The following is a 13582-nucleotide window of genomic DNA, read 5'->3' as shown; positions in this document are numbered from 1 at the left end:
TCTTTGTATTGACAGGACAACTATTTGGTGTGTAAAAAGGCCGTGAGGCTGTTGCACATCACTTTTTTTTTGAGGTTGTAAAGTGAGTGAAATGGATATAGAGCCCATGTGTGTGAGAGTCAAGGGCTTACGGCCATACCACTCCGAACACACCCGATCTCGTCTGATCTCGGAAGCTAAGCAGTGTCGGGCCTGGTTAGTACTTGGATGGAAGACCGCCTGGGAATACCAGGTGCTGTAAGCTTTTTTGTTTCATTGTGAGGAAAGGGCCGCTTTGAGACTTTGGGGACCAGAATGAGCGAGCTTCCCTCACACACCTTTTCTTGAAGGGCCCTCTGCAGCTTTGGAATGGAATTTCTTGCAATGGTTAATTTGAAGAAGACAGATGGCAGATGCAGTACTTTTCTCTCGATGACATCAACATTCTTTTGTTTTATTGACAGGACACCGATTTGGCGTGTGAAAAGACCCTGAGGCTGTTGCGCATCACTTTTTTTCTGAGGTTGTAAAGTGTGTGAAATGGATATAGAGCCCATGTGTGTGAGAGGCAAGAGCTTACGGCCGTACCACTCTGAACACGCCCGATCTCGTCTGATCTCGGAAGCTAAGCAGGGTTGGACCTGGTTAGTAGTTGGATGGGAGACCGCCTGGGAATACCAGGTGCTGTAAGCTTTTTTGTTTCATTGTGAGGAAAGGGCCGCTTTGAGTCTTTGGGGACCAGCATGAGCGAGCTTCCCTCACACACCTTTTCTTGAAGCGCCCTCTGCAGCTTTGGAATGGAATTTCATGCAGTGGTTAATTTGAAGAAGACAGATGGCAGATGCAGTACTTTTCTCTCGATGACATCAACATTCTTTTCTTTTATTGACAGGACACGTATTTGGCGTGTGAAAAGACCCTGAGGCTGTTGCGCATCACTTTTTTTCTGAGGTTGTAAATTGTGTGAAATGGATATAGAGCCCATGTGTGTCAGCGTCAAGGGCTTACAGCCATACCACTCTGAACACGCCCGATCTCGTCTGATCTCGGAAGCTAAGCAGGGTCGGGCCTGGTTAGTACTTGTATGGAAGACCGCCTGGGAATACCAGGTGCTGTAAGCTTTTTTATTTCTTTGTGAGGAAAGGGCAGCTTTGAGTCTTTGGGGACCAGCATGAGCGAGCTTCCCTCACACACCTTTTCTTGAAGCGCCCTCCACAGCTTTGGAATGGAATGTCATGCAGTGGTTAATTTGAAGTAGACAGATGGCAGATGCAGTACTTTTCTCTAGATGACATCAACATTCTTTTCTTTGTATTGACAGGACACCGATTTGGCGTGTGAAAAGACCCTGAGGCTGTTGCGCATCACTTTTTTTCTGAGGTTGTAAAGTGTGTGAAATGGATATAGAGCCCATGTGTGTGAGAGTCAAGAGCTTACGGCCATACCACTCTGAACACGCCCGATCTCGTCTGATCTCGGAAGCTTAGCAGGGTTGGGCCTGGTTAGTACTTGGATGGGAGACCGCCTGGGAATACCAGGTGCTGTAAGCTTTTTTGTTTCATTGTGAGGAAAATGCAGCTTTGAGTGTTTGGGGACCAGCATGAGCGAGCTTCCCTCACACACATTTTCTTGAAGCGCCCTCCACAGCTTTCGAATAGAATGTCATGCAGTGTGTAATTTGAAGTAGACAGATTGCAGATGCAGTACTTTTCTCTAGATGACATCAACATTTTTTTCTTTGTATTGACAGGACAACTATTTGGTGTGTAAAAAGACCGTGAGGCTGTTGCACATCACATTTTTTTTGAGGTTGTAAAGTGAGTGAAATGGATATAGAGCCCATGTGTGTGAGAGTCAAGGGCTTACGGCCATACCACTCTGAACACGCCCGATCTCGTCTGATCTCGGAAGCTTAGCAGGGTCGGGCCTGGTTAGTACTTGGATGGAAGACCGCCTGGGAATACCAGGTGTTGTAAGCTTTTTTGTTTCATTGTGAGGAAAGGGCCGCTTTGAGTCTTTGGGGACCAGCATGAGCGAGCTTCCCTCACACACCTTTTCTTGAAGCGCCCTCTGCAGCTTTGGAATGGAATTTCATGCAGTGGTTAATTTGAAGAAGACAGATGGCAGATGCAGTACTTTTCTCTCGATGACATCAACATTCTTTTGTTTTATTGACAGGACACCGATTTGGCGTGTGAAAAGACCCTGAGGCTGTTGCGCATCACTTTTTTTCTGAGGTTGTAAAGTGTGTGAAATGGATATAGAGCCCATGTGTGTGAGAGTTAAGAGCTTACGGCCATACCACTCTGAACACGCCCGATCTCGTCTGATCTCGGAAGCTAAGCAGGGTCGGGCCTGGTTAGTACTTGGATGGGAGACCGCCTGGGAGTACAAGGTGCTGTAAGCTTTTTTGTTTCATTGTGAGGAAAGGGCAGCTTTGAGTGTTTGGGGACCAGCATGAGCGAGCTTCCCTCACACACCTTTTCTTGAAGCGCCCTCCACAGCTTTGGAATGGAATGTCATGCAGTGGTTAATTTGACGTAGACAGATGGCAGATACAGTACTTTTCTCTCGATGACATCAACATTCTTTTGTTTTATTGACAGGACACGTATTTGGCGTGTTAAAAGACCCTGAGGCTGTTGCGCATCACTTTTTTTCTGAGGTTGTAAATTGTGTGAAATGGATATAGAGCCCATGTGTGTCAGAGTCAAGGGCTTACGGCCAAACCACTCTGAACACGCCCGATCTCGTCTGATCTCGGAAGCTAAGCAGGGTCGGGCCTGGTTAGTACTTGGATGGAAGACCGCCTGGGAATACCAGGTGCTGTAAGCTTTTTTATTTCTTTGTGAGGAAAGGGCAGCTTTGAGTCTTTGGGGACCAGCATGAGCGAGCTTCCCTCACACACCTTTTCTTGAAGCGCCCTCCACAGTTTTGGAATGGAATGTCATGCAGTGGTTAATTTGAAGTGGAAAGATGGCAGATGCAGTACTTTTCTCTAGATGACATCAACATTCTTTTCTTTTATTGACAGGACACCTATTTGGCGTGTGAAAAGACCCTGAGGCTGTTGCGCATCACTTTTTTTCTGAGGTTGTAAAGTGTGTGAAATGGATATAGAGCCCATGTGTGTGAGAGTTAAGAGCTTACGGCCATACCACTCTGAACACGCCCGATCTCGTCTGATCTCGGAAGCTAAGCAGGGTTGGGCCTGGTTAGTACTTGGATGGGAGACCGCCTGGGAGTACAAGGTGCTGTAAGCTTTTTTGTTTGATTGTGAGGAAAGGGCAGCTTTGAGTGTTTGGGGACCAGCATGAGCGAGCTTCCCTCACACACCTTTTCTTGAAGCGCCCTCCACAGCTTTGGAATGGAATGTCATGCAGTGGTTAATTTGAAGTAGACAGATGGCAGATGCAGTACTTTTCTCTCGATGACATCAACATTCTTTTGTTTTATTGACAGGACACGTATTTGGCGTGTTAAAAGACCCTGAGGCTGTTGCGCATCACTTTTTTTCTGAGGTTGTAAATTGTGTGAAATGGATATAGAGCCCATGTGTGTCAGAGTCAAGGGCTTACAGCCATACCACTCTGAACACGCCCGATCTCGTCTGATCTCGGAAGCTAAGCAGGGTCGGGCCTGGTTAGTACTTGTATGGAAGACCGCCTGGGAATACCAGGTGCTGTAAGCTTTTTTATTTCTTTGTGAGGAAAGGGCAGCTTTGAGTCTTTGGGGACCAGCATGAGCGAGCTTCCCTCACACACCTTTTCTTGAAGCGCCCTCCACAGCTTTGGAATGGAATGTCATGCAGTGGTTAATTTGAAGTAGACAGATGGCAGATGCAGTACTTTTCTCTAGATGACATCAACATTCTTTTCTTTTATTGACAGGACACCTATTTGGCGTGTGAAAAGACCCTGAGGCTGTTGCGCTTCACTTTTTTTCTGAGGTTGTAAATTGTGTGAAATGGATATAGAGCCCATGTGTGTAATAGGCAAGGGCTTACGGCCATACCACTCTGAACACGCCCGATCTCGTCTGATCTCGGAAGCTAAGCAGGGTCGGGCCTGGTTAGTACTTGGATGGGAGACCGCCTGGGAGTACCAGGTGCTGTAAGCTTTTTTATTTCTTTGTGAGGAAAGGGCAGCTTTGAGTCTTTGGGGACCAGCATGAGCGAGCTTCCCTCACACACCTTTTCTTGAAGCGCCCTACACAGCTTTCGGATGGAATGTCATGCAGTGTGTAATTTGAAGTAGACAGATTGCAGATGCAGTACTTTTCTCTAGATGACATCAACATTCTTTTCTTTGTATTGACAGGACAACAATTTGGTGTGTAAAAAGACTGTGAGGCTGTTGCACATCACATTTTTTTTGAGGTTGTAAAGTGAGTGAAATGGATATAGAGCCCAAGTGTGTGAGAGTCAAGGGCTTACGGCCATACCACTCTGAACACGCCCGATATCGTCTGATCTCGGAAGCTTAGCAGGGTCGGGCCTGGTTAGTACTTGGATGGAAGACCGCCTGGAAATACCAGGTGCTGTAAGCTTTTTTGTTTGATTGTGAGGAAAGGGCCGCTTTGAGACTTTGGGGACCAGCATGAGCGAGCTTCCCTCACACACCTTTTCTTGAAGGGCCCTCTGCAGCTTTGGAATGGAATTTCATGCAGTGGTTAATTTGAAGAAGACAGATGGCAGATGCAGTACTTTTCTCTCAATGACATCAACATTCTTTTGTTTTATTGACAGGACACCGATTTGGCGTGTGAAAAGACCCTGAGGCTGTTGCGCATCACTTTTTTTCTGAGGTTGTAAAGTGTGTGAAATGGATATAGAGCCCATGTGTGTGAGAGGCAAGAGCTTACGGCCATACCACTCTGAACACGCCCGATCTCGTCTGATCTCGGAAGCTTAGCAGGGTTGGGCCTGGTTAGTACTTGGATGGGAGACCGCCTGGGAATACCAGGTGCTGTAAGCTTTTTTTTTTCATTGTGAGGAAAGGGCAGCTTTGAGTGTTTGGGGACCAGCATGAGCGAGCTTCCCTCACACACCTTTTCTTGAAGCGCCCTACACAGCTTTCGGATGGAATGTCATGCAGTGTGTAATTTGAAGTAGACAGATTGCAGATGCAGTACTTTTCTCTAGATGACATCAACATTCTTTTCTTTGTATTGACAGGACAACTATTTGGTGTGTAAAAAGACTGTGAGGCTGTTGCACATCACATTTTTTTTGAGGTTGTAAAGTGAGTGAAATGGATATAGAGCCCATGTGTGTGAGAGTCAAGGGCTTACGGCCATACCACTCTGAACACGCCCGATCTCGTCTGATCTCGGAAGCTTAGCAGGGTCGGGCCTGGTTAGTACTTGGATGGAAGACCGCCTGGGAATACCAGGTGCTGTAAGCTTTTTTGTTTCATTGTGAGGAAAGGGCCGCTTTGAGACTTTGGGGACCAGCATGAGCGAGCTTCCCTCACACACCTTTTCTTGAAGGGCCCTCTGCAGCTTTGGAATGGAATTTCATGCAGTGGTTAATTTGAAGAAGACAGATGGCAGATGCAGTACTTTTCTCTCAATGACATCAACATTCTTTTGTTTTATTGACAGGACACCGATTTGGCGTGTGAAAAGACCCTGAGGCTGTTGCGCATCACTTTTTTTCTGAGGTTGTAAAGTGTGTGAAATGGATATAGAGCCCATGTGTGTGAGAGTCAAGAGCTTACGGCCATACCACTCTGAACACGCCCGATCTCGTCTGATCTCGGAAGCTTAGCAGGGTTGGGCCTGGTTAGTACTTGGATGGGAGACCGCCTGGGAATACCAGGTGCTGTAAGCTTTTTTGTTTCATTGTGAGGAAAATGCAGCTTTGAGTGTTTGGGGACCAGCATGAGCGAGCTTCCCTCACACACATTTTCTTGAAGCGCCCTCCACAGCTTTCGAATAGAATGTCATGCAGTGTGTAATTTGAAGTAGACAGATTGCAGATGCAGTACTTTTCTCTAGATGACATCAACATTTTTTTCTTTGTATTGACAGGACAACTATTTGGTGTGTAAAAAGACCGTGAGGCTGTTGCACATCACATTTTTTTTGAGGTTGTAAAGTGAGTGAAATGGATATAGAGCCCATGTGTGTGAGAGTCAAGGGCTTACGGCCATACCACTCTGAACACGCCCGATCTCGTCTGATCTCGGAAGCTTAGCAGGGTCGGGCCTGGTTAGTACTTGGATGGAAGACCGCCTGGGAATACCAGGTGTTGTAAGCTTTTTTGTTTCATTGTGAGGAAAGGGCCGCTTTGAGTCTTTGGGGACCAGCATGAGCGAGCTTCCCTCACACACCTTTTCTTGAAGCGCCCTCTGCAGCTTTGGAATGGAATTTCATGCAGTGGTTAATTTGAAGAAGACAGATGGCAGATGCAGTACTTTTCTCTCGATGACATCAACATTCTTTTGTTTTATTGACAGGACACCGATTTGGCGTGTGAAAAGACCCTGAGGCTGTTGCGCATCACTTTTTTTCTGAGGTTGTAAAGTGTGTGAAATGGATATAGAGCCCATGTGTGTGAGAGTTAAGAGCTTACGGCCATACCACTCTGAACACGCCCGATCTCGTCTGATCTCGGAAGCTAAGCAGGGTCGGGCCTGGTTAGTACTTGGATGGGAGACCGCCTGGGAGTACAAGGTGCTGTAAGCTTTTTTGTTTCATTGTGAGGAAAGGGCAGCTTTGAGTGTTTGGGGACCAGCATGAGCGAGCTTCCCTCACACACCTTTTCTTGAAGCGCCCTCCACAGCTTTGGAATGGAATGTCATGCAGTGGTTAATTTGACGTAGACAGATGGCAGATGCAGTACTTTTCTCTCGATGACATCAACATTCTTTTGTTTTATTGACAGGACACGTATTTGGCGTGTTAAAAGACCCTGAGGCTGTTGCGCATCACTTTTTTTCTGAGGTTGTAAATTGTGTGAAATGGATATAGAGCCCATGTGTGTCAGAGTCAAGGGCTTACGGCCAAACCACTCTGAACACGCCCGATCTCGTCTGATCTCGGAAGCTAAGCAGGGTCGGGCCTGGTTAGTACTTGGATGGAAGACCGCCTGGGAATACCAGGTGCTGTAAGCTTTTTTATTTCTTTGTGAGGAAAGGGCAGCTTTGAGTCTTTGGGGACCAGCATGAGCGAGCTTCCCTCACACACCTTTTCTTGAAGCGCCCTCCACAGTTTTGGAATGGAATGTCATGCAGTGGTTAATTTGAAGTGGAAAGATGGCAGATGCAGTACTTTTCTCTAGATGACATCAACATTCTTTTCTTTTATTGACAGGACACCTATTTGGCGTGTGAAAAGACCCTGAGGCTGTTGCGCATCACTTTTTTTCTGAGGTTGTAAAGTGTGTGAAATGGATATAGAGCCCATGTGTGTGAGAGTTAAGAGCTTACGGCCATACCACTCTGAACACGCCCGATCTCGTCTGATCTCGGAAGCTAAGCAGGGTTGGGCCTGGTTAGTACTTGGATGGGAGACCGCCTGGGAGTACAAGGTGCTGTAAGCTTTTTTGTTTGATTGTGAGGAAAGGGCAGCTTTGAGTGTTTGGGGACCAGCATGAGCGAGCTTCCCTCACACACCTTTTCTTGAAGCGCCCTCCACAGCTTTGGAATGGAATGTCATGCAGTGGTTAATTTGAAGTAGACAGATGGCAGATGCAGTACTTTTCTCTCGATGACATCAACATTCTTTTGTTTTATTGACAGGACACGTATTTGGCGTGTTAAAAGACCCTGAGGCTGTTGCGCATCACTTTTTTTCTGAGGTTGTAAATTGTGTGAAATGGATATAGAGCCCATGTGTGTCAGAGTCAAGGGCTTACGGCCAAACCACTCTGAACACGCCCGATCTCGTCTGATCTCGGAAGCTAAGCAGGGTCGGGCCTGGTTAGTACTTGGATGGAAGACCGCCTGGGAATACCAGGTGCTGTAAGCTTTTTTATTTCTTTGTGAGGAAAGGGCAGCTTTGAGTCTTTGGGGACCAGCATGAGCGAGCTTCCCTCACACACCTTTTCTTGAAGCGCCCTCCACAGTTTTGGAATGGAATGTCATGCAGTGGTTAATTTGAAGTAGAAAGATGGCAGATGCAGTACTTTTCTCTAGATGACATCAACATTCTTTTCTTTTATTGACAGGACACCTATTTGGCGTGTGAAAAGACCCTGAGGCTGTTGCGCTTCACTTTTTTTCTGAGGTTGTAAAGTGAGTGAAATGGATATAGAGCCCATGTGTGTAAGAGTCAAGGGCTTACGGCCATACCACTCTGAACACGCCCGATCTCGTCTGATCTCGGAAGCTAAGCAGGGTCGGGCCTGGTTAGTACTTTGATGGGAGACCGCCTGGGAGTACCAGGTGCTGTAAGCTTTTTTATTTCTTTGTGAGGAAAGGGCAGCTTTGAGTCTTTGGGGACCAGCATGAGCGAGCTTCCCTCACACACCTTTTCTTGAAGTGCCCTCCACAGCTTTCGAATGGAATGTCATGCAGTGTGTAATTTGAAGTAGACAGATTGCAGATGCAGTACTTTTCTCTAGATGACATCAACATTTTTTTCTTTGTATTGACAGGACACCTATTTGGTGTGTAAAAAGACCGTGAGGCTGTTGCACATCACATTTTTTTTGAGGTTGTAAAGTGAGTGAAATGGATATAGAGCCCATGTGTGTGAGAGTCAAGGGCTTACGGCCATACCACTCTGAACACGCCCAATCTCGTCTGATCTCGGAAGCTTAGCAGGGTCGGGCCTGGTTAGTACTTGGATGGAAGACCGCCTGGGAATACCAGGTGCTGTAAGCTTTTTTGTTTCATTGTGAGGAAAGGGCCGCTTTGAGTCTTTGGGGACCAGCATGAGCGAGCTTCCCTCACACACCTTTTCTTGAAGCGCCCTCTGCAGCTTTGGAATGGAATTTCATGCAGTGTGTAATTTGAAGTAGACAGATTGCAGATGCAGTACTTTTCTCTAGATGACATCAACATTTTTTTCTTTGTATTGACAGGACAACTATTTGGTGTGTGAAAAGACCCTGAGGCTGTTTCGCATCACTTTTTTTCTGAGGTTGTAAATTGTGTGAAATGGATATAGAGCCCATGTGTGTCAGAGTCAAGGGCTTACGGCCATACCACTCTGAACACGCCCGATCTCGTCTGATCTCGGAAGCTAAGCAGGGTCCGTCCTGGTTAGTACTTGGATGGAAGACTGCCTGGGAATACCAGGTGCTGTAAGCTTTTTTATTTCTTTGTGAGGAAAGGGCAGCTTTGAGTCTTTGGGGACCAGCATGAGCGAGCTTCCCTCACACACCTTTTCTTGAAGCGCCCTCCACAGCTTTGGAATGGAATGTCATGCAGTGGTTAATTTGAAGTAGACAGATGGCAGATGCAGTACTTTTCTCTAGATGACATCAACATTCTTTTCTTTTATTGACAGGACACCTATTTGGCGTGTGAAAAGACCCTGAGGCTGTTGCGCTTCACTTTTTTTCTGAGGTTGTAAATTGTGTGAAATGGATATAGAGCCCATGTGTGTAATATTCAAGGGCTTACGGCCATACCACTCTGAACACGCCCGATCTCGTCTGATCTCGGAAGCTAAGCAGGGTCGGCCCTGGTTAGTACTTGGATGGGAGACTACCTGGGAATACCAGGTGCTGTAAGCGTTTTTGTTTCATTGTGAGGAAAGGGCAGCTTTGAGTGTTTGGGGACCAGCATGAGCGAGCTTCCCTCACACACCTTTTCTTGAAGCGCCCTACACAGCTTTCGGATGGAATTTCATGCAGTGTGTAATTTGAAGTAGACAGATTGCAGATGCAGTACTTTTCTCTAGATGACATCAACATTCTTTTCTTTGTATTGACAGGACAACTATTTGGTGTGTAAAAAGACTGTGAGGCTGTTGCACATCACAATTTTTGAGGTTGTAAAGTGAGTGAAATGGATATAGAGCCCATGTGTGTGAGAGTCAAGGGCTTACGGCCATACCACTCTGAACACGCCCGATCTCGTCTGATCTCGGAAGCTTTGCAGGGTCGGGCCTGGTTAGTACTTGGATGGAAGACCGCCTGGGAATACCAGGTGCTGTAAGCTTTTTTGTTTGATTGTGAGGAAAGGGCCGCTTTGAGACTTTGGGGACCAGCATGAGCGAGCTTCCCTCACACACCTTTTCTTGAAGGGCCCTCTGCAGCTTTGGAATGGAATTTCATGCAGTGGTTAATTTGAAGAAGACAGATGGCAGATGCAGTACTTTTCTCTCAATGACATCAACATTCTTTTGTTTTATTGACAGGACACCGATTTGGCGTGTGAAAAGACCCTGAGGCTGTTGCGCATCACTTTTTTTCTGAGGTTGTAAAGTGTGTGAAATGGATATAGAGCCCATGTGTGTGAGAGTTAAGAGCTTACGGCCATACCACTCTGAACACGCCCGATCTCGTCTGATCTCGGAAGCTAAGCAGGGTTGGGCTTGGTTAGTACTTGGATGGGAGACCGCCTGGGAATACCAGGTGCTGTAAGCTTTTTTGTTTCATTGTGAGGAAAGTGCAGCTTTGAGTGTTTGGGGACCAGCATGAGCGAGCTTCCCTCACACACCTTTTCTTGAAGTGCCCTCCACAGCTTTCGAATGGAATGTCATGCAGTGTGTAATTTGAAGTAGACAGATTGCAGATGCAGTACTTTTCTCTAGATGACATCAACATTTTTTTCGTTGTATTGACAGGACAACTATTTGGTGTGTAAAAAGACCGTGAGGCTGTTGCACATCACATTTTTTTTGAGGTTGTAAAGTGAGCGAAATGGATATAGAGCCCATGTGTGTGAGAGTCAAGGGCTTACGGCCATACCACTCTGAACACGCCCGATCTCGTCTGATCTCGGAAGCTTAGCAGGGTCGGGCCTGGTTAGTACTTGGATGGAAGACCGCCTGGGAATACCAGGTGCTGTAAGCTTTTTTGTTTCATTGTGAGGAAAGGGCCGCTTTGAGTGTTTGGGGACCAGCATGAGCGAGCTTCCCTCACACACCGTTTCTTGAAGCGCCCTCCACAGCTTTGGAATGGAATGTCATGCAGTGGTTAATTTGAAGTAGACAGATGGCAGATGCAGTACTTTTCTCTAGATGACATCAACATTCTTTTCTTTTATTGACAGGACACCGATTTGGCGTGTGAAAAGACCCTGAGGCTGTTGCGCATCACTTTTTTTCTGAGGTTGTAAATTGTGTGAAATGGATATAGAGCCCATGTGTGTCAGCGTCAAAGGCTTATGGCCATGCTACTCTGAACACGCCCGATCTCGTCTGATCTTGGAAGCTAAGCAGGGTCGGGCCTGTTTAGTACTTGGATGGAAGACCGCCTGGGAATACCAGGTGCTGTAAGCTTTTTTATTTCTTTGTGAGGAAAGGGCAGCTTTGAGTCTTTGGGGACCAGCATGAGCGAGCTTCCCTCACACACCTTTTATTGAAGTGCCCTCCACAGCTTTCGAATGGAATGTCATGCAGTGTGTAATTTAAAGTAGACAGATTGCAGATGCAGTACTTTTCTCTAGATGACATCAACATTTTTTTCTTTGTATTGACAGGACAACTATTTGGTGTGTAAAAAGACCGTGAGGCTGTTGCACATCACATTTTTTTTGAGGTTGTAAAGTGAGTGAAATGGATATAGAGCCCATGTGTGTGAGAGTCAAGGGCTTACGGCCATACCACTCTGAACACGCCCGATCTCGTCTGATCTCGGAAGCTTAGCAGGGTCGGGCCTGGTTAGTACTTGGATGGAAGACCGCCTGGGAATACCAAGTGCTGTAAGCTTTTTTGTTTCATTGTGAGGAAAGGGCCGCTTTGAGACTTTGGGGACCAGCATGAGCGAGCTTCCCTCACACACCTTTTCTTGAAGGGCCCTCTGCAGCTTTGGAATGGAATTTCATGCAGTGGTTAATTTGAAGAAGACAGATGGCAGATGCAGTACTTTTCTCTCGATGACATCAACATTCTTTTGTTTTATTGACAGGACACCGATTTGGCGTGTGAAAAGACCCTGAGGCTGTTGCGCATCACTTTTTTTCTGAGGTTGTAAAGTGTGTGAAATGGATATAGAGCCCATGTGTGTGAGAGTCAAGAGCTTACGGCCATACCACTCTGAACACGCCCGATCCCGTCTGATCTCGGAAGCTAAGCAGGGTCGGGCCTGGTTAGTACTTGGATGGAAGACCGCCTGGGAATACCAGGTGCTGTAAGCTTTTTTATTTCTTTGTGAGGAAAGGGCAGCTTTGAGTCTTTGGGGACCAGCATGAGCGAGCTTCCCTCACACACCTTTTCTTGAAGTGCCCTCCACAGCTTTCGAATGGAATGTCATGCAGTGTGTAATTTGAAGTAGACAGATTGCAGATGCAGTACTTTTCTCTAGATGACATCAACATTTTTTTCTTTGTATTGACAGGACAACTATTTGGTGTGTAAAAAGACCGTGAGGCTGTTGCACATCACATTTTTTTTGAGGTTGTAAAGTGAGTGAAATGGATATAGAGCCCATGTGTGTGAGAGTCAAGGGCTTACGGCCATACCACTCTGAACACGCCCGATCTCGTCTGATCTCGGAAGCTTAGCAGGGTCGGGCCTGGTTAGTACTTGGATGGAAGACCGCCTGGGAATACCAGGTGCTGTAAGCTTTTTTGTTTCATTGTGAGGAAAGGGCCGCTTTGAGTCTTTGGGGACCAGCATGAGCGAGCTTCCCTCACACACCTTTTCTTGAAGCGCCCTCTGCAGCTTTGGAATGGAATTTCATGCAGTGGTTAATTTGAAGAAGACAGATGGCAGATGCAGTACTTTTCTCTCGATGACATCAACATTCTTTTGTTTTATTGACAGGACACCGATTTGGCGTGTGAAAAGACCCTGAGGCTGTTGCGCATCACTTTTTTTCTGAGGTTGTAAAGTGTGTGAAATGGATATAGAGCCCATGTGTGTGAGAGTCAAGAGCTTACGGCCATACCACTCTGAACACGCCCGATCTCGTCTGATCTCGGAAGCTAAGCAGGGTTGGGCCTGGTTAGTACTTGGATGGGAGACCGCCTGGGAATACCAGGTGTTGTAAGCTTTTTTGTTTCATTGTGAGGAAAGGGCAGCTTTGAGTGTTTGGGGACCAGCATGAGCGAGCTTCCCTCACACACCTTTTCTTGAAGCGCCCTCCACAGCTTTCGAATGGAATGTCATGCAGTGTGTAATTTGAAGTAGACAGATTGCAGATGCAGTACTTTTCTCTAGATGACATCAACATTCTTTTCTTTGTATTGACAGGACAACTATTTGGTGTGTAAAAAGACCCTGAGGCTGTTGCACATCACATTTTTTTTGAGGTTGTAAAGTGAGTGAAATGGATATAGAGCCCATGTGTGTGAGAGTCAAGGGCTTACGGCCATACCACTCTGAACACGCCCGATCTCGTCTGATCTCGGAAGCTTAGCAGGGTCGGGCCTGGTTAGTACTTGGATGGAAGACCGCCTGGGAATACCAGGTGCTGTAAGCTTTTTTATTTCTTTGTGAGGAAAGGGCAGCTTTGAGTCTTTGGGGACCAGCATGAGCGAGC

The 13582-nt window shown here is 46.6% G+C and overlaps 29 non-coding genes and 3 pseudogenes across 29 annotated transcripts; all 32 read left to right on the top strand.

The window, feature by feature from the left end:
* Positions 1 to 125: 125 nt before the first annotated feature.
* On the top strand, positions 126 to 244 carry LOC147265791 (5S ribosomal RNA). Its single transcript, XR_015113140.1, has one exon. It is a non-coding gene; the product is annotated as a 5S ribosomal RNA (ribosomal RNA).
* Positions 245 to 553: 309 nt separating this feature from the next.
* LOC147265790 (5S ribosomal RNA) lies at positions 554 to 672 on the top strand. The gene has a single exon (XR_015113617.1). It is a non-coding gene; the product is annotated as a 5S ribosomal RNA (ribosomal RNA).
* Positions 673 to 981: 309 nt separating this feature from the next.
* Positions 982 to 1100, top strand: LOC147265789 (5S ribosomal RNA). Its single transcript, XR_015113293.1, has one exon. It is a non-coding gene; the product is annotated as a 5S ribosomal RNA (ribosomal RNA).
* Positions 1101 to 1410: 310 nt separating this feature from the next.
* On the top strand, positions 1411 to 1529 carry LOC147265788 (5S ribosomal RNA). The gene has a single exon (XR_015113002.1). It is a non-coding gene; the product is annotated as a 5S ribosomal RNA (ribosomal RNA).
* Positions 1530 to 1839: 310 nt separating this feature from the next.
* Positions 1840 to 1958, top strand: LOC147265787 (5S ribosomal RNA). Its single transcript, XR_015114657.1, has one exon. It is a non-coding gene; the product is annotated as a 5S ribosomal RNA (ribosomal RNA).
* A 309-nt stretch (positions 1959 to 2267) lies between these two features.
* Positions 2268 to 2386, top strand: LOC147265786 (5S ribosomal RNA). Its single transcript, XR_015113404.1, has one exon. It is a non-coding gene; the product is annotated as a 5S ribosomal RNA (ribosomal RNA).
* A 309-nt stretch (positions 2387 to 2695) lies between these two features.
* LOC147265785 (5S ribosomal RNA) lies at positions 2696 to 2814 on the top strand. The gene has a single exon (XR_015113288.1). It is a non-coding gene; the product is annotated as a 5S ribosomal RNA (ribosomal RNA).
* Positions 2815 to 3123: 309 nt separating this feature from the next.
* Positions 3124 to 3242, top strand: LOC147265784 (5S ribosomal RNA). The gene has a single exon (XR_015113265.1). It is a non-coding gene; the product is annotated as a 5S ribosomal RNA (ribosomal RNA).
* A 309-nt stretch (positions 3243 to 3551) lies between these two features.
* On the top strand, positions 3552 to 3670 carry LOC147265783 (5S ribosomal RNA). The gene has a single exon (XR_015113292.1). It is a non-coding gene; the product is annotated as a 5S ribosomal RNA (ribosomal RNA).
* Positions 3671 to 3979: 309 nt separating this feature from the next.
* On the top strand, positions 3980 to 4098 carry LOC147265782 (5S ribosomal RNA). Its single transcript, XR_015115448.1, has one exon. It is a non-coding gene; the product is annotated as a 5S ribosomal RNA (ribosomal RNA).
* A 310-nt stretch (positions 4099 to 4408) lies between these two features.
* Positions 4409 to 4527, top strand: LOC147265781 (5S ribosomal RNA; annotated as a pseudogene).
* A 309-nt stretch (positions 4528 to 4836) lies between these two features.
* LOC147265780 (5S ribosomal RNA) lies at positions 4837 to 4955 on the top strand. Its single transcript, XR_015113001.1, has one exon. It is a non-coding gene; the product is annotated as a 5S ribosomal RNA (ribosomal RNA).
* Positions 4956 to 5265: 310 nt separating this feature from the next.
* Positions 5266 to 5384, top strand: LOC147265779 (5S ribosomal RNA). The gene has a single exon (XR_015113967.1). It is a non-coding gene; the product is annotated as a 5S ribosomal RNA (ribosomal RNA).
* A 309-nt stretch (positions 5385 to 5693) lies between these two features.
* LOC147265778 (5S ribosomal RNA) lies at positions 5694 to 5812 on the top strand. Its single transcript, XR_015113000.1, has one exon. It is a non-coding gene; the product is annotated as a 5S ribosomal RNA (ribosomal RNA).
* A 310-nt stretch (positions 5813 to 6122) lies between these two features.
* Positions 6123 to 6241, top strand: LOC147265777 (5S ribosomal RNA). The gene has a single exon (XR_015114656.1). It is a non-coding gene; the product is annotated as a 5S ribosomal RNA (ribosomal RNA).
* A 309-nt stretch (positions 6242 to 6550) lies between these two features.
* On the top strand, positions 6551 to 6669 carry LOC147265776 (5S ribosomal RNA). The gene has a single exon (XR_015113403.1). It is a non-coding gene; the product is annotated as a 5S ribosomal RNA (ribosomal RNA).
* A 309-nt stretch (positions 6670 to 6978) lies between these two features.
* On the top strand, positions 6979 to 7097 carry LOC147265775 (5S ribosomal RNA). Its single transcript, XR_015113287.1, has one exon. It is a non-coding gene; the product is annotated as a 5S ribosomal RNA (ribosomal RNA).
* A 309-nt stretch (positions 7098 to 7406) lies between these two features.
* Positions 7407 to 7525, top strand: LOC147265774 (5S ribosomal RNA). Its single transcript, XR_015113264.1, has one exon. It is a non-coding gene; the product is annotated as a 5S ribosomal RNA (ribosomal RNA).
* A 309-nt stretch (positions 7526 to 7834) lies between these two features.
* On the top strand, positions 7835 to 7953 carry LOC147265773 (5S ribosomal RNA). The gene has a single exon (XR_015113286.1). It is a non-coding gene; the product is annotated as a 5S ribosomal RNA (ribosomal RNA).
* Positions 7954 to 8262: 309 nt separating this feature from the next.
* LOC147265772 (5S ribosomal RNA) lies at positions 8263 to 8381 on the top strand. Its single transcript, XR_015115479.1, has one exon. It is a non-coding gene; the product is annotated as a 5S ribosomal RNA (ribosomal RNA).
* A 310-nt stretch (positions 8382 to 8691) lies between these two features.
* LOC147265771 (5S ribosomal RNA) lies at positions 8692 to 8810 on the top strand. Its single transcript, XR_015115352.1, has one exon. It is a non-coding gene; the product is annotated as a 5S ribosomal RNA (ribosomal RNA).
* A 310-nt stretch (positions 8811 to 9120) lies between these two features.
* Positions 9121 to 9239, top strand: LOC147265770 (5S ribosomal RNA; annotated as a pseudogene).
* A 309-nt stretch (positions 9240 to 9548) lies between these two features.
* On the top strand, positions 9549 to 9667 carry LOC147265769 (5S ribosomal RNA). The gene has a single exon (XR_015114410.1). It is a non-coding gene; the product is annotated as a 5S ribosomal RNA (ribosomal RNA).
* Positions 9668 to 9975: 308 nt separating this feature from the next.
* On the top strand, positions 9976 to 10094 carry LOC147265768 (5S ribosomal RNA). The gene has a single exon (XR_015115248.1). It is a non-coding gene; the product is annotated as a 5S ribosomal RNA (ribosomal RNA).
* Positions 10095 to 10403: 309 nt separating this feature from the next.
* LOC147265767 (5S ribosomal RNA) lies at positions 10404 to 10522 on the top strand. The gene has a single exon (XR_015115508.1). It is a non-coding gene; the product is annotated as a 5S ribosomal RNA (ribosomal RNA).
* A 310-nt stretch (positions 10523 to 10832) lies between these two features.
* LOC147265766 (5S ribosomal RNA) lies at positions 10833 to 10951 on the top strand. Its single transcript, XR_015113966.1, has one exon. It is a non-coding gene; the product is annotated as a 5S ribosomal RNA (ribosomal RNA).
* Positions 10952 to 11260: 309 nt separating this feature from the next.
* LOC147265765 (5S ribosomal RNA) lies at positions 11261 to 11379 on the top strand (annotated as a pseudogene).
* Positions 11380 to 11689: 310 nt separating this feature from the next.
* On the top strand, positions 11690 to 11808 carry LOC147265764 (5S ribosomal RNA). The gene has a single exon (XR_015115225.1). It is a non-coding gene; the product is annotated as a 5S ribosomal RNA (ribosomal RNA).
* A 309-nt stretch (positions 11809 to 12117) lies between these two features.
* On the top strand, positions 12118 to 12236 carry LOC147265763 (5S ribosomal RNA). Its single transcript, XR_015115376.1, has one exon. It is a non-coding gene; the product is annotated as a 5S ribosomal RNA (ribosomal RNA).
* Positions 12237 to 12546: 310 nt separating this feature from the next.
* LOC147265762 (5S ribosomal RNA) lies at positions 12547 to 12665 on the top strand. Its single transcript, XR_015113965.1, has one exon. It is a non-coding gene; the product is annotated as a 5S ribosomal RNA (ribosomal RNA).
* Positions 12666 to 12974: 309 nt separating this feature from the next.
* Positions 12975 to 13093, top strand: LOC147265761 (5S ribosomal RNA). The gene has a single exon (XR_015115506.1). It is a non-coding gene; the product is annotated as a 5S ribosomal RNA (ribosomal RNA).
* Positions 13094 to 13403: 310 nt separating this feature from the next.
* Positions 13404 to 13522, top strand: LOC147265760 (5S ribosomal RNA). Its single transcript, XR_015113963.1, has one exon. It is a non-coding gene; the product is annotated as a 5S ribosomal RNA (ribosomal RNA).
* The last annotated feature ends 60 nt before the right edge of the window (positions 13523 to 13582 follow it).

This window comes from Aulostomus chinensis, chromosome 4 (genome assembly GCF_037954235.1).
Source record: "Aulostomus chinensis isolate RoL2024-O1b breed Wild chromosome 4, RoL_Achi_v1.0, whole genome shotgun sequence".
NCBI classification, from domain to species: Eukaryota; Metazoa; Chordata; class Actinopteri; order Syngnathiformes; family Aulostomidae; genus Aulostomus; species Aulostomus chinensis.
This window is presented reverse-complemented; position numbering and strand designations above follow the sequence as displayed.